Source organism: Arachis stenosperma, chromosome 9 (assembly GCF_014773155.1).
Source record: "Arachis stenosperma cultivar V10309 chromosome 9, arast.V10309.gnm1.PFL2, whole genome shotgun sequence".
NCBI classification, from domain to species: Eukaryota; Viridiplantae; Streptophyta; class Magnoliopsida; order Fabales; family Fabaceae; genus Arachis; species Arachis stenosperma.
The window spans coordinates 146,031,768-146,048,383 of NC_080385.1; the positions used below are offsets into that span (position 1 = coordinate 146,031,768).

Below are 16,616 nucleotides of genomic sequence, written 5' to 3' on the forward strand. Positions count from 1 at the left end.
TTGGGAGTAACTTTGTGAATAAATCTGCCAGATTATCACTTGAGCGGATCTGTTGGACATCAATTGTCCCTTGATTTTGAAGATCATGAGTGAAGAAGAATTTGGGAGAAATATACTTTATTCTATCACCTTTGATGTATTCGCCTTTAAGTTGAGCAATACATGCTGTATTATCTTCAAACAGGACAGTTGGAGCTATCTTCTGATCAATCAATCCACATGATGACAGAATATATTGGATCACACTCCTCAGCCAAAAACACTTGCGACTAACTTCATGTATTGCTAGTATTTCAGCATGATTAGAGGATGTTGCTGCAATCGTCTGTTTCGTGGACCTCCATGATATAGTTGTACCACCATATGTGAACAAGTATCCTATTTGAGATCTCCCTTTATGTGGATCAGACAAGTATCCAGCATCTGCATAGCCAACTAATTGTAACTTGGATCTATAGGGATAAAACAATCCCATATCAACCATCCCATAAAGATATCGAAAGATTTGCTTGATTCCATTCCAATGTCTTCTGGTTGGAGAGGAACTATACCTTGCTAGTAAATTCACCGCGAATGATATGTCAGGTCACGTATTATTAGTAAGATACATCAATGCTCCAATGGCACTAAAATATGGTACTTCAGGATCAAGGATATCTTCATTCTCTTCTTTAGGACGGAATTGATCCTTTTCCACATCCAAAGATCTTACGATCATTGGAGTACTCAAGGGATGTGACTTATCCATATAAAATCTTTTCAAGATCTTCTCTGTGTATGTTGTTTGATGAATAAAGATCCCATTTTTTATATGCTCGATCTGCAGGTCGAGACAAAATTAGTTCTTCTAAGATCTTTCATCTCAAACTCTTCTTTTAGAGTTTTTATAATTGTTGGAATCTCTTCAGGAGTTCCAATGATATTTAAATCATCAACGTACACAGCAATTATAATGAATCCAGATGCAGATTTCTTTATGAAAACACATGGACAGATATCATCATTCTTGAATCCATTTTTGCCAGATACTCAGTAAGATGATTATACCATATTCGTCCAGATTGCTTTAGACCATATAAAGATCTTTGCAATTTAACTGAGTATAACCTCGGCGAATTTTCATTGGATGGTTTAGATATCTTTAGTCCTTTAGGGACTTTCATATAGATATTCCGATCTAATGAGCCGTATAAATAGGCTGTTACCACATCCATTAAATGCATATGCAGTTTATGTATGCAGATAAACTGACCAAATAACGCAATGTTATCGCATCCACTACAGGGGAATACATTTCTTCATAATCTATACCGGGCCTTTGTGAAAAACCTTGTTCCACAAGTCGGGCTTTGTAGCGCACAACTTCATTTTTCTCATTTTGTTTTCTCACAAATACCCATCTGTATCCAACGGGTTTTACATCTTCTGGTGTACGGACTACAGGTCCAAAGACTTCACGTTTTGCAAGTGAGTCTAACTCAGCATTCATGGCTTCTTTCCATTTGGGCCAATCATTCCTTTGTCGACATTCTTCGACTAATCTTGGCTCAAGATCCTTACTTTCATGCATGATTTTTAATGCCACATTATATGCAAATATTTCATTGACAATTGTCTTATTTCGGTCCCATTTGTCTCCTATAAAGACATAATTTATTGAGATATCATCATTTTCACAATTTTCAGGTACTTGAACGTCTTCTGGCGTTAAAACTATATCAGAATTTTGGAGAACTGCAGCTGTCTTTACTATGTCTTTTTCAACAGGAATAGTATTCACTTCTTTTCGCTTTTGAGGATTTTTGTCTTTGGAACTGACAGGCCTGCCACGCTTCTAGCGTGAATTTGCTTCAGTGGCTACTTGTCCTACTGAGACATCAATTCAAATTGGGACATTTTCCGCTGGTATATAAGATTTGGTTATTCTATTTGTATCGGAAAATGCATCAGGTAATTCATTTACTATTCTTTGCAAATATATAATCTTTTGAACTTCTAGTTCATATTGCACTGATCGAGGATCTAAATACATCATGGATGATGCATTCCAATTAAGTTCTTTTTCAGGAAACTTATTCTCTCCCCCTAATGTTGGAAATTTTGATTCATCAAAATGACAATCTGCAAACCGGGCTTTAAATACATCTCCAGTTTGTATCTCAAGATACCTCATTATAGAGGGAGAATCATATCCAACATATATCCCCAATTTCCTTTGGGGTCTCATTTTGGTGCGATTAGGTGGTGCAATGGGAACATATATCACACACCCGAATATTCTTAAATGGGAAATATTTGGCTGCTGGCCAAAAGCTAATTGCATAGGAGAGAACTGATGGTAACTCGTTGGCCTCAAACGAATAAGTGTTGCGGCATGTAAAATAGCATGCCCCCAAACCGAAGTTGGGAGATTTGTTCTCATAAGTAAGGGTCTAGCAATTAATTGGAGGCGTTTAATAAGTGATTCTACTAACCTATTTTGTGTCTGAACATAAGCTAATGGATGTTCAACACTTATTCCATTAGCCATACAATAAGCATCAAAAGCTTGGGAAGTAAATTCACCAGCATTATTAAGACGAATTGCTTTAATTGGATTTTCTGGAAATTGTGCTTTTAATCGAATAATTTGAGCCAGTAATCTCGCAAACGCCAGGTTGCGATAAGATAATAAGCACACACGTGACCATCTCGAAGATGCGTCTATTAGCACCATAAAATACATAAAAGATCCACATGGTGGATGAATAAGTCCACATATATCACCTTGAATCCTTTCTAGGAATTTAGGGGACTCAAATCCAATCTTTACTGGTGATGGCCTTAAAATTAACTTTTCCTGAGAACATGCAGTACAACAAAATTTACTAGATTTAAGAATCTTCTAGTTCTTTAGTGAATGTCCATGAGAGTTTTCAATAATTCTCCTCATCATGGTTGTTCCCAGATGACCCAATCTATCATGCCAAGTTATTAATTCATTTGGGCTAGTAAACTTCTAGTTTACAGTGGCATATGATTCAATTGCACTAATTTTGATATAATACAACCCATATGAAAGTGAGGGTAACTTTTTTAATATAACCTTTTTATTTAAATCATGAGTTGTGATACATAAATATTCATGATTTTTCTCATTCATTGTTTCAATATGATATCCATTTCGGCGAATATCTTTGAAACTCAACAAGTTCCTCAGAGACTTGGTAGATAATAGTACATTATTTATTATAAATTTTGTTCCTCTGATAAACCCCATTTTGAGAGTTTATCTTGTGCCGATTTCAGGGGTTTTATCAATGATTCCACACACTTTCTATATGAAAATACAAGATTTTGTGTTCCTTTCCTAATTTTGCCCCATGGATGAAAACATGCTTATTTTGCACTAAAATAGATACATTTCTAATCTTCTCTTGACGCCATTCGATACCGTGACCTGTGTGTTAAGTGGTTTCAGAATATAGGGCAGGGATGGACCGGAAGAGAGAAGGAGGATGGGTGCAAAGGAAGGGAGCATGAGAATTGAGCCTTGGAAATCTCAGCATGGGCGCGTGCGCGCACTTGACGCGTCCGCGTGGATAGAGCAATTAGAAGTCGAAGCCAAGAGCCAAGCCACGAGCCGGCTTACGTAGCGGCTAAGCCATGATCTTCATGGGCGCGCACGCGTGCATCACGCCTCCGCGCACATTACAAGATGCCTCGGTGGTGCGCGCGCGTACCTTGCGCGTGCGCGCCGATGTTCGAATATGATTTTTTAAGAAGCCACGTGACTTAGGCGTGGAGGCAGTTGGGAATCCCATTTTTGGGGAAATGCCTTGGCGGGAAAAGCTTAAGAAGACCAAAGGAGCAAGGGTTAAGGACTTTTAGTTCATTTTCTAGATTTTAGATATTTTTGAGGGATAGTTAGTTACACTCTTGGAGAAGAAGAGAGAGATTCCAAGCTTTCACTGGGGTTAATCTTCATCCAATTTCTGAATTTTCAATCACTCCTTGGTGAGATCCATTGCAATTCTCACTTCATTTTGTTCATGTCATAGATCTTCTTCTCCAATTTCAAGTAGTGGTTGTAATTGCTCAATTCTCATAGATCTAGAATTCAACTTTGTAGTTTTGGATTTTATCAATACCTTGAGAATTTGATTTTCATTGTTGTTCTTTGATAATTGTTGTTAGTTCCTTGTGTTGCAATACTTTTAATTCTACTTCTCTCTCATTTTACTATGACTTTCATTCTTGCTCATCAAATGTTCGATAAAATGTCAACATTAGTTATGGAGTAGAAATTTCTTACTTGGCATAGGATTTGGGCCATTAGAAGAAGTTGAATAGTTGTGTCAATTGTTGATTTGGAATTAGGAATTGCTAATTGACTTGGAGTGTACTAAAGCTAGATTCCCATGAGGTGAAGTTAGGACTTGTGACTCAAGTTGATTATTCTCATTTGACTTTCCTCTATACCTAGGGGATAACTAAATGAGGTAAGGCCTAATTGTTGTCATCATTGAAGGAACTATAAGGATAGAAATTTCTAATGCCAACCCTAAGCCAAGTCTTTTAATGATTGATTGTTTGTTTCCTATTACTTTGCTAAAACCTTCAAAGAATCCTAACAAGACTTTCTAATCAATAAGATGCACACTTTGGCAATTCCAAGGGAGGACGACTCGGGAGACTAGTACTCTTGGTTATAGATTGTAGGATTTTTTTGGTACGAAATTTAAGTGTCGATTAGACTATACTCGCAACCATATTCATCTTTGAATTCTAAATCGACATGCAAAATTTCGTTTATCATCCTCCAGGAAACAAAATTATAGCTCTTCCGGAGCCTTCTATCACATTGCCTGAGGCAATAATAGTATTAACATATTATTCTTTTGACACAAGATGGGTAAAATATATATCACTTTTAAGAATAGTGTGCGAACTTACACTATCCGCAAGGTAAATATCTTCAGAATATGTCCTTACCATTTTTCTTCAAAGACAAATGATAATAATAATAATAAAATGAGTAGAAGTACATTCACAGTAAAATTATTCACATGAATACTTAACAAACACATACACATATCAAACTATTCCATCATTGATCAAATAGCCAATATTTCCTTCAAAATCCTTAAAGAAATTAGATACATCATAATGAGTGGTGGAATTTTCATTATTTGAAACAAAATTTGTTTCTTTTCCTTTGTCATCCCTTTTCAAGGATGCTTGAAAAAGATCAACTAGGTGCCTTGGGGTACGACAGGTACGTGACCAATGGCCTTTTCTACCACAACGGAAGCATTTATCCTCAATTAATTTACTTTGTCCATTGTTTCTTTCTTTATCCCACTTTAGGTGAGATCCTTTCTTGTGAACATAATTTCTTTTCCTTCCATAATTTTTTTTGTTATCAAAATCTTGCCATTTACCTCTTTCGGGGTTATAAGTTGCCACATTTGCTTCAGGAAATGGGACGGCGCCAGCTGGGCGCGCTTCATGATTTTTTAAGAGCAACTCATTGTTGCGTTCAACAACAAAAAAGCAAGAAATTAGTTCAGAATATTTTTAAATCATTTTTCTCGATTGCTACTGCAGGAGCACATTCGAGACATGAAAAGTCGAAAAAATTTTCTCTAACATATTGGGCTTGAGGAGGTATCACCGTCTTTTGATGATTGTACCTTTCTTCAAGGTCTTTCCACAGATCTACAGGATCTTTTAATGTGGGATATTCATTTTTCAATCATACGTCAAGATGACGATGAAGGAAAATCATAGCTTTGGCTTTATCCTTCTGTAATATATTATTTTCAGCCTTAATGGTATCTCCAAGATCCATTAAATCAAGATGGATTTTAGCATATAGTATCAATGATAAATAATTGTTTCCAGATATATCAAAAGCATTATATTCAAGATGAAAGAGTTTTGACATAATAAAAATTTGTTACCTGAAGTCTTTCTAAGATATTGTTAGAGTTTTGTGCTGATAACGTGTTGTGAAATAACTAAATAAATAAATAAGAAAAAAGTAGCAAATATAAAATAAAGAAATATAAAAAAAGATATTAATAGTATAAAAAGAAAGAAAAGAATGTTTATTATTGCTGTGTATTTTTATTCAGATGCTTGAGCTTCTATTTATAAGTGCATATGATGACATTTTTCAAACTACAATAAATAAAATAATCCTTGATAAACCAAGCTACATTAGAAATAGACATCACATAAGATCTTATCACAATACATATTATTTATATTTTCATTGTCTCATGGTATTTTTTCTTTGGAGCATGAGTATATGACACATCTAAGTTACGGAACCCAATAAGCAACTACACCGTTCCCAATTGATCGGCTCAACCTTGGTGTACAGCTACGCCAAAACCCAGCCTTACACTAACAAACTCTGGCGCGCTTTCTCTTATCCACTCTTTAGTCTTGTCTCTTGTGTGCACTGCGCATAGATCCAGTTGTTGAATATTGTAACATATGGCATCCGCCTCTTATTCTACTTCAATGATCCCACCACAAAGATCATACACCTATCACGTGTTCTTGAGTTTCAGAGGAGAGGACACTCGCACTGGCCCTAAACAGGAACGGAATCACAACCTACATCGATGACAACAACCTTCGCAAAGGCGATCTTATTTCAGATGAACTCCTCACAGCAATTGAAGAGTCTATGTTTGCAGTCATAGTCCTCTCACCCAACTACGCTTCCTCCACATGGTGCTTGGATGAGCTCTGCAAGATCCTTCACTGCAACAACGACCTTCCCCAACACGTCGTGCCGGTGTTCTACGGCGTGGACCCTTCTGATGTGAGGCACCAGAAAGGAACCTTCCAAGATGCTTTCAGGAAACACCAACACAGATTCGGAGAAGAGAGTGAGAACGTTAAAAGATGGAGACAGGCGTTAACACAAGTTACTGCTTATTCTGGTTGGCACACCAAAAATCAGTAAGCTAAGGAATCCTTCACTTCTTGTTTTGTTGTTGTAGTCAAATTATGATGTGCTATACATGTTCCAAGTTTTTGTTTTGTGATGTGAAAATGCTCTCTCCTGAACAGTCTTAATTAAATACTAATTTTTGTGTAATATGTTTAATGTAATATGTAATAAATCTGGGGGAAAAAAAGTTTTACTATCTATTGGAGAAACTTTTGATGGTTTAGATAAATTATTCTTTAATAGAAATTCTTGGAATCAGCTGTTTTTTCCCCCAATACTTCAATACTGTTTTTTATACTAAGTTTTTTCTTATAAAATATATTCGAGTGATGCACATATGAACTAAAAGGTTTTGTGTACTTACAGATTGTAAAGGAAAAATCTAAGTGATAAAATATTTTGAGTCAATATATAACCAACAAATTTATTTTAGCAGACATGTAATTTACTTTTTCCTTGATCATCTTTTTTACTTAATTTTTGTGCAAATTATTGACTACAGGTTGTTTTTTTTTTTTTTGTTCCCTTCTAAAGCTTTGATAACAAGTTTGAATTTTAGGATTTGAGAACATAACATAAAAGTTACATTTAATAGAGGTTATTTAAGGAAATCAAATATAAAGAATTAAAAATGTGTAACAATATAATGTACATAGAATTACGATGATATTTTCAAAAAATAATTTAATTTAAGCATTTCTTTCGTTATAACTTCATTTTTCCTGAGTAAAACTCGGGTAATTTTGGATAATAAGGTGAAGCTCAGTTTGGTAATATGAGCGAAGAACAACACCACTTGTAATGTGTGTTTGGATTACAGTTTGCAAACTATAGTTTGTATAAAATTGATTTTGCAAACTTGCTTTTGATGAAAAGTAAGTTTGTGTTAACGTGATTTATGTTTGGCAATCTTTATATCAAAATGGATTATAGTAAAATAAATGTTGTTTGGATTATACTACTCAAAATCACTTTTAGATGAAAAATTACTAAAAGAGACATCAATTTAAATAATTTTTTATATTATTCTATTATTTTACTTTAGATATTTGAATAGATCTTATTAAGAGACATGATAAAACACTAATAAAATACATAAAAAATAATACGAGATATCATAAAAAATTCATATAATAAAAAAAATTCATATGAACTAAAAAACAATTAAAAATAATAATATACATGAAAAAACAGAACATTAAAAAAATAATATAAAAAATATTTATCATATAAATAAAATAAATACAATAAAAAATAAAAATATGAAAGATAGTATTATACATTTTATAATGTCAAAGAAAAAGAAAATGTTCTATAAATTTTTTAGTACCGTTAGTACTCTTTAATTTAGTATCATTTTAGACTATAAATTTTTATTATTTATGACTCTTTTGTTACTTATAATTAGTATATAATAAAGACGAAAATAAAGTACAGTCAGAAGTACAATAAAAACGAAAAAAAACTTGCAAACATCGTATATAATAATTACGATCAACAACATATATTATATAAAAAAATATAATAAAAAGTAAATAAAATTCATACGAATAAAATCAAATAAAAAATAAAAAAATTTATACACAACATAAATATAGTACAATAAAGAATAGAAAAAAAAATTTATATAAATAAAAAATAATAAATTTTTTTATCTGGACCGTGATTGAAATAAATTTGCATGAAAAAAAATTGGAACGAAAAACATACATAAAGAACTGTTGTAAAAGTTATATGGTTACTTGCATTTTTTTTATAGAAGAAAACAAAGGATAAAGTTGGTAAAAAAGGAAAAAAAATCTCATCTAATTTCTTAATGATAACCAAACTTTTCCAATGTGAACGCATAAGCTAAAAATTTTTGCTTCTGATAAACGTACGTTTAGAGGTATAAGCACTTCTAGGTTGAGAGTTCTAAAAGATTGCCAAACATAAAAGTGGAACGTTCAAGACGCTCAAACGAACTTCTCTCTTCCTCAACGTGAATCCCAAACACACCCTTAATTGGACTCGTGAAAACTTCTTTGTAGTTTGCATTGTCTATCTTTCTCTTACTATAAATAAAAAGTTGTTGCTTTATTTTGGTTCTGTATCTTGCTAGACTTACAAAGAAATATCTTTCCCTGAATAGGAATGAGGCAGCACTTGTGGAAAGCATTTCTAAACATATACATGAAATATTGATTCCAAAGTTGCCATCTTCAATGAAGAATCTTGTGGGGATTAATTCAAGAGTGAACCAAGTGATTAGTCAAATAGGCCTTGGATTGAATGATGTTCGCTATATAGGCATATGGGGAATGGGTGGGATGGGTAAGACAACTATTGCTAGAGCGGTCTTCGAAACCATTCGAAGTAGATTTGAAGTTACTTGCTTTCTTGCCGACGTAAGGAATCAATGTGAGAAAAAAGATATTGCTCACATGCAAAAACAACTTCTTGACCAAATGAATATTAGTTCAACTGCTGTTTATAGTGAATATGATGGGCGTACAATAATTCAAAACTCTTTACATCACAAAAAGGTTCTTCTTGTTCTTGATGATGTAAATCATGAAAAGCAACTAGAGAATTTGGCTGGGAAGCAAGATTGGTTTGGTCCTGGAAGCAGAATAATAATCACAACTAGAGATATACATCTGCTAATGGAACAAGAGGTGCATGAAACTTATAAGGTTGAAGGGTTACTAGAAAGTGAAGCCTTTAACCTCTTCTGTTTGAAAGCTTTTAAACTGCCAAAACCTACAGAAGGGTTTTTGGATTTGTCCAAAGAAGTGGTTACATACAGTAGTGGTCTTCCATTGGCACTTAAACTACTGGGTTCCCATCTTTATGGTAGATCCATTAAGGTTTGGCACAGTGCTATTGAAAAAATAAAAAATCCTTCACATTCTGAAATTATTGATGTACTGAAAATAAGCTATGATGGTTTAGGTTCTAAGGAAAAGGACATTTTTCTAGAAATTGCTTGTTTCTTTAAAGGACATGAAAAAGATTATGTAACAAAGATATTAGAAGGATGTGGTCATGATGCTGAAATTGGTATTGATATTTTGATTAATAGATCATTGATCACATTAGGGCAGAATATCTTTGGGGAGGTTACAGTGGGGATGCATGATTTGCTTGAAGAAATGGGGAAATTTATTGTAATTCAAGAGTCTCCAGATAATCGTAGCAAGCGTAGCAGGTTGTGGTGTGAAGATGATATCGATCTTGTACTCAAACAACACAAAGTAAGTGCTGGTTTCTTCCACAATTAAAAAATTTATGGAATTAAGACATGAATTTGATAAATGTTTCCATTGGTTTTTTGTATAGGAAAGTAAAACAACACATAGCATCGTTCTACATGGTATGGTACTTTATAAGACTGCGTGCGTTGGAGAGATTTATCTTTCTCAAATATATGCCAGCTAAAGCTCCTCATTTTAGATGATGTGAAAGCTCCCATTCTAAACAATATTCCAAGTTCCTTAAGAGTTTTGCAATGGAGAGGTTGTCCAATGGAAACTCTGCCCCTTACGGATCAACACTATGAACTTGTTGAAATTGATTTGTGTCGGAGCAGCATTGTAATGCCATGGAAGGGAAAAAAGGTAGACTTTTTCATCAAGAGCTCTATCAAAAGATATTACATGAACATTTACAATAAAAATAGTAATTCTCTGATATTCTTTGCATTGTTCAGCTTCTAGAAAAGTTAAAGTACTTAAATCTGTCATGGTGCTCCAATCTGAAGCAAACTCCGGATCTTTCTGGGACTCCCAATCTGCAATCACTTGATCTTAAGGCTTGTGGAAATCTGAATGATATTCACCCATCTCTCCTACACCACAAGGGCATTGTTATATTGAACTTACAGAGTTGTAGCAATCTGGAAACACTTGGAGATAAAATGGAGATGAGTTCACTCAAGGAACTAGATCTATCGATGTGCGGCAGTTTGAGAAAGCTCCCAGAATTTGGGAAGTGCATGAAACAGTTATCGATTCTTAATTTGGGTGCTACAGGCATAGAAGAGCTACCCACAACGCTAGGGAATTTGGTTGGCTTGTCTGAGTTGGACATAAGTGGATATAGCAAGCTTAGAAGTGTTCCAAATATTGTTGGAGTTTTATGTTCTGTGTCTGGTCTGACCTCTTTGAGCAGTCTGAAATTATGGGGATGTTTTCCTGCAGAATCAGCCCTTTACTACAGTCTCGGCCGCTTATCGTCGAATCAATTTGCAAGGGTTCCATTAAGTATCCATGAACTTCCCCGGCTTACATGTCTGCAGCTATATCTTTGCCAGAATCTGGAGGTTTTGCCAGAGCTTCCATCAAGTCTAAGAGAATTAGATGCATCATGTTGTACATCACTAGATGCATCTTATGTCAATGATGTTATATCAAAGATGTGTCGTGTCTTTGTAGAATCAGCTAGACAAGATTGTGAAGACTTCTTTCAAGTGTTGATCCCAAAGGAGGAAATTCCGGCATGGTTTGACCATCAGGAACAAGGTAATGCTGTATCAGTCCCATTCCTACATAATTGTCCTTCAACTGAAACCATCGCACTTGCTCTCTGCTTCCTATTACATGGTCCAACACGCAATAAACTACGGCCTTTAGTAATCTGCAACGGTCAAGAATTCATCAACCGGAGTTTATTTCAGGTGTTTTTCGGTAGAGTTTCTCCGCATTTGTTTATTGTCTACTTGACTGGTTACTGTTTTAGTAGCCTATTATGCCAAGAGAATCTCTTCCAAATGTTATTTCCCAGTAATCCCGATTATAATATCCTAGTACAAAGATCCGGAGCACGTTGGGTGTGTAAGCAAGACATTCAAGATTTCAAGAAAAGAAAAATCTGAAACAGAAAAAAGAAAAGAAAAAAGCAACTTTGAACTGCACATGGACATCATCTTACATTGTTCTCCTTCTCAGAGGAAGAGGAAGTGCCTGCTGCCATAGCATAGGACACTATTCTTCTTCCCAACAACAATTCTTTTGTAAGGTGAGCATTTGGAGGTTGTATTTGAGTTTGTCTGTGATGGCTTTTCTTTTTTTTTATTTTAGTTTGAATATTATGGGACAAATGTATAAAGTGGGTGTGTAATTTATCGAGGTTATAGGGATTTTTAAATAATGGGTTGGAGACTTGGAGGGAAACACTTGAGCTTGGCAATGTTTTGAATTTTTCGTTGCTGCCGCATATCATGAGATTTGCAAGCATAACTAGAAACATTCAGATTTTCAGATTCATTATAGTGGGAAGGAGAAAATCTGCAGGCCATGGATTGGGGAGTACCAATGTCAACTTAGTTTCAATTCTTGTAAGTTTCCAAGCTGTCTTTATTATGATTAGGTTATGTTTCTTTATTTCTATCTGCTTTAGAACTTTGACTACTAATGTTTGATTAGTAGCTCATTTTTTTTAACCACACATTTTTTATTACCTGCATTTTGAATTTTGATGTCGATAATAGAATATAGGTCACAATCTTTGGAGGACACATGATGTAAATGAAGTGAAGCTATCACCAATATATGGCACTGATATTTTCTGATTGCCAATAAAGTTCTTGAATTATTTATCATGCTTAATTCAATGTTTCATCATATTTACGTTTTGTTTTTTTTTTATAAAATAGCTTAATCTTCAATTTCGTCTACTTTGTTCTATTCTTTTATCATACTAGGTTATACCTAATAAAATTATGAATAGTTATGCTATTTGGTATTTTAGTTTCGATCATTAGATTCCATTTGTATTAAAGCCTTGTTTTATTGCCCAATTTAGCTGCTAAGAAATTCCTCGTTTAAAACAATCCCAAAAACCAAAATAAATAAATAAATAAAAGATAACGGAAAAAAAAGAGAAAGAAATTTGATGCATTTTCCAAAAAATAGTTTTCCTGCATGACATGTATCAATTAACCTTGAAAGTGGTCAATTTGATCCTGCCAGGATAACATTGATAATTCATTGTTGATTCCAATTTATATTCTGGTGTTTGATACTTGTGTTGAGGCTTGGCTAGATATATTGTAATATTTTCTATGCTCGTCATTAATGAAATTATTTTGTGTTGTCAGCTTCAGATTCCAGTGCCGATTGGATACTTATTGCTTTCTCCTTGCTCACATGTGCTCTGTCAAACTTAAAAAATGGATACTTGTCCTGCCTACTCTGTTAAGAAGTTCTGCGGTATGCTTGGATTCATTGACATCATCTCAACAGCAATGGTGTTAAAATAACTGTTAAAAATGTAATAGATGATGAAAAATAGAATTCTTAATCATTCCTTGATATATATAGTGAGAATTGGAGCTTTCACTATAAATCTAAAATGAGGAGCTTTAGCTGGCATACATTTGAGAAAGGTAAACCACTCCAACTATCTGTTAATGTTGCAAGTGTGAGGAGTATTGAAGTTAGTCCCACATTAAAGAAAGCATGGAAGAGTGAGGAGTTTATAAGATGAGAGACCCATTAACCTGACACTTTAACTTGACACTTTAAGGTTTTGAATTGGATGTGGTGTCTTTTCATTTTATGTTCACTATGTTTTGACAATATGTTATCACAACCCATTCTTTAGAATGTAAACTTTCTAGAGGAGTTATGTACCCATGGAAGATAGGTTTCGTATGACAAAAGTATCCAAACTCTAATTTTTTTGTTAATTTTTAATAAAATTTCAAAACTACCCTCCCTCTCAACCTCAACCCACTTTTTCAACCTTCCATAACCTAACTTGTACCTTTAAAACCTTTGTCATGGAGTCCAAAACTACTCTTATAATAGACCAGGCCAAAATCAATGGTGGTGGTGATAGAGGACTTCGACCGATTCCAAGCAGATAAATTTAGTATGGTGAACTCTTTTCTATTTTTTTTGCCAATCCCTTCACACAAAGAAAGCTCTCAAATTAAGAAAAAAAGGAAAAAACAAATGAAACGATTAAAAACTATTCCTTTATGATTCTTTCTCTGATTCTTCATCGGTATTGATTGATTCTTTTGTTAATCTCGGCGCTGCAATCCTCTGTTGCATTATTATCCAAAATTTTCACCATAAAAAATTCATTTCATCTGTTGTAGGAGTAGTTTTGAACTCCATGGCAAATTTTAAAGGTGCATGTTGAGTTATGGAAGATTAAAAAAGTGAGTTGAGATTGAGGGTGGGGATAGTTTGGGAATTTTATTAAAAAAATCAACAAAAAATTAGGGTTTGGATACTTTTGTCATACGGAACTCATCTTCCATAGGTACATCGTTAATTTCCTTAGTTTATGGGTACTTTTGTTAGCGTCTATAAACTTCATGGGTACTTTTGGTAGTTTTTCCTAAAATAAATAAATGAATAATTGACAGGAAAATAGAACTATAGAGGCACTGCACTGACCTACTCTATTGAGCTCTTTCCCGGACATCTGGTAACTAGCAGGGTAATATGAGCACTTTGCTCCTTGAATGACCTGCTGATTCAAAGAAAAGTATTTGTTAAATTTGAGTTTAATTTTGATGTACTAATGGTTTACACAATCGTGCAATCACATGGTCAATATAAAAGGTAGTTATTTTTTCTGATGTATCGTTACATAATTGGATGCATATGTAAAACTACTTTACACAGTGCATCAAAATTAAATTCTAAAATGAATTATAAGTTCGATGTTAGGAAATAATTAAACAATTCACTTTTTTTTTAATTATTGAAATGTATACAAACTTTTAATCCAATGACTGTTTGCTTTCACTAGACAAAAAAGAAAATATATATCCTAAAAATTTGGGGCAATTGAATAGGAAAATTAAAAATACTATTTGTACACTAAAATCAGTTACTAAAATTAATTATCTATGTATTTGTGTATAAATACATATATGATTTAATTTATTTTCAATATATAATTTTAATTTATACTTAACATAGTTGATATGAAATAGATTCACAAAGGAGCAAATTGAAGCTTTTACATAAAACACAATTAAGCAACGTAGACATGCAATAATAGTCCTTCTCGTTCAAGATGGATTGAGGTAGTTCTCACATGATGATAACGCATAACATTGTACAAAGGAAATTAACAAATATGAAACTGCCAAAAATCTATGGTAGTATCACATAAAAGAGGGACAAAATGTTGATCTCTTTATATATATACAGATGATCTATTCATGCTTTACGAGAAAAAAAATAAAGTAAAATAAAGCGGAAAAAAGATCATATAACAAGTTGATTTTTTATGAAGAAATTTTATGATTACTATTATGCACGTTTTTTTAATGTGTATTCAAATGGGGTGAATGATTTTAGAGGTGGCAAGTGAGGAAGTCCGTCCCACTCCGCTAAAAATCTGTCTTTTGGCAGGCTTTCTGTTCCGTTTAGTGAGACGATCTTAGAATTCCATCATATTCGTCTAATTGCGGGCTAGTGGGCTAGCAGGCTAAACCCACCAAAGCTATTCTTTCTTTTTTTTATTATTAACAACTAAATAATATATATAATTTCACAACCATGTTAATAAATTTATAATTTCTAAAGGCATAAAAAATTATATTTTTTATATTCATAAACATTAAAGTCTTTGTAATTATAAATATTGTCTTCAAAGCAAAATAAATATAATTCAAAATATAATTATAAATATTGTCTCTAAAGCAACATAAACATAATCCAAAACACTCAATTTTTATTTTCATACTCTTGTAAGTTGGGTTGGAAGAAGTTGAGTTTTGGCTAAAAAATTACAAAAATACCCTTTTGCCAAAAAAACTAAGTCCGGCGGGAAAGTCCCCCGCACCGTCAAGGCACGCAAAAGCCCGCGATTTAAGCGGTGCGGATTAGGCGAGTTTTTGTTCTTTGGCGGTCTCAATTTTTTAGTCCAGCCCGTCTTTTTTAACAAATTATGCGGGTCGGCTCGACAAGTTTAGACCCGTTTGTCATCCCTAAATAATTTGCTTTGCTTGTTGTACGAAGAAATTTGAAAAATCTAACTTAAGCTAATTCTTTAATATTAGTTTTTTTAATTTTTTGTCTTTTAATTTAGGTTGTGAAGGACAAATTATTTAAAGGTCTAATAAATTTTTTTTTTAATGATCTAAGTTACTAAAAATAAATTTTTTAGAAGTTTAATAAAAAAATTCTTTTTTCTATTGATTCCGTTTCTGCTATGCCTTTTCATACTCGTCTCTTTTTTTTTATTATTTATTTTATCAAAATTCAAGATTTTTTTTTTCGAAAAATAGAAGATCCAATGGGCACAGGGCTGCTTCTATCCGATGTGTATTTATTTTTCTAAAAGCTGGACCTTGATAGCGTTGAAAAGGAAAGATGTCTATAAATTAAAAAAACAAAATACGGCTGTTTTAAGAAAAGAAACAGAATACTAAGACTAATTTTTTTTGAAATGGACAAATATGTAGGATGGTAAGTGGGAAAATTCGCTCCGTTCCGTCAGAAGTCTGTCTTATTTTGCTTAACTGCGGATTGGCGGGCTAAACCCGTCAAAGCTCTTTTTTTTATTATTAACTACTAAATAATATATATAATTTCACAATATTAATAAATTTATAATTTCTAAAAGTATGAAAATTATATTTTTTATATTTACAAATATTAAAGTTTTTGTAATTATAAAATATCTAATAAATACAATTATAAACCAAGTTTTC

The 16,616-nt window shown here is 33.3% G+C and overlaps 1 pseudogene; it reads left to right on the plus strand.

The window, feature by feature from the left end:
* Window positions 1-6,279: 6,279 nt before the first annotated feature.
* LOC130947514 (TMV resistance protein N-like) lies at window positions 6,280-13,514 on the plus strand (annotated as a pseudogene).
* The last annotated feature ends 3,102 nt before the right edge of the window (window positions 13,515-16,616 follow it).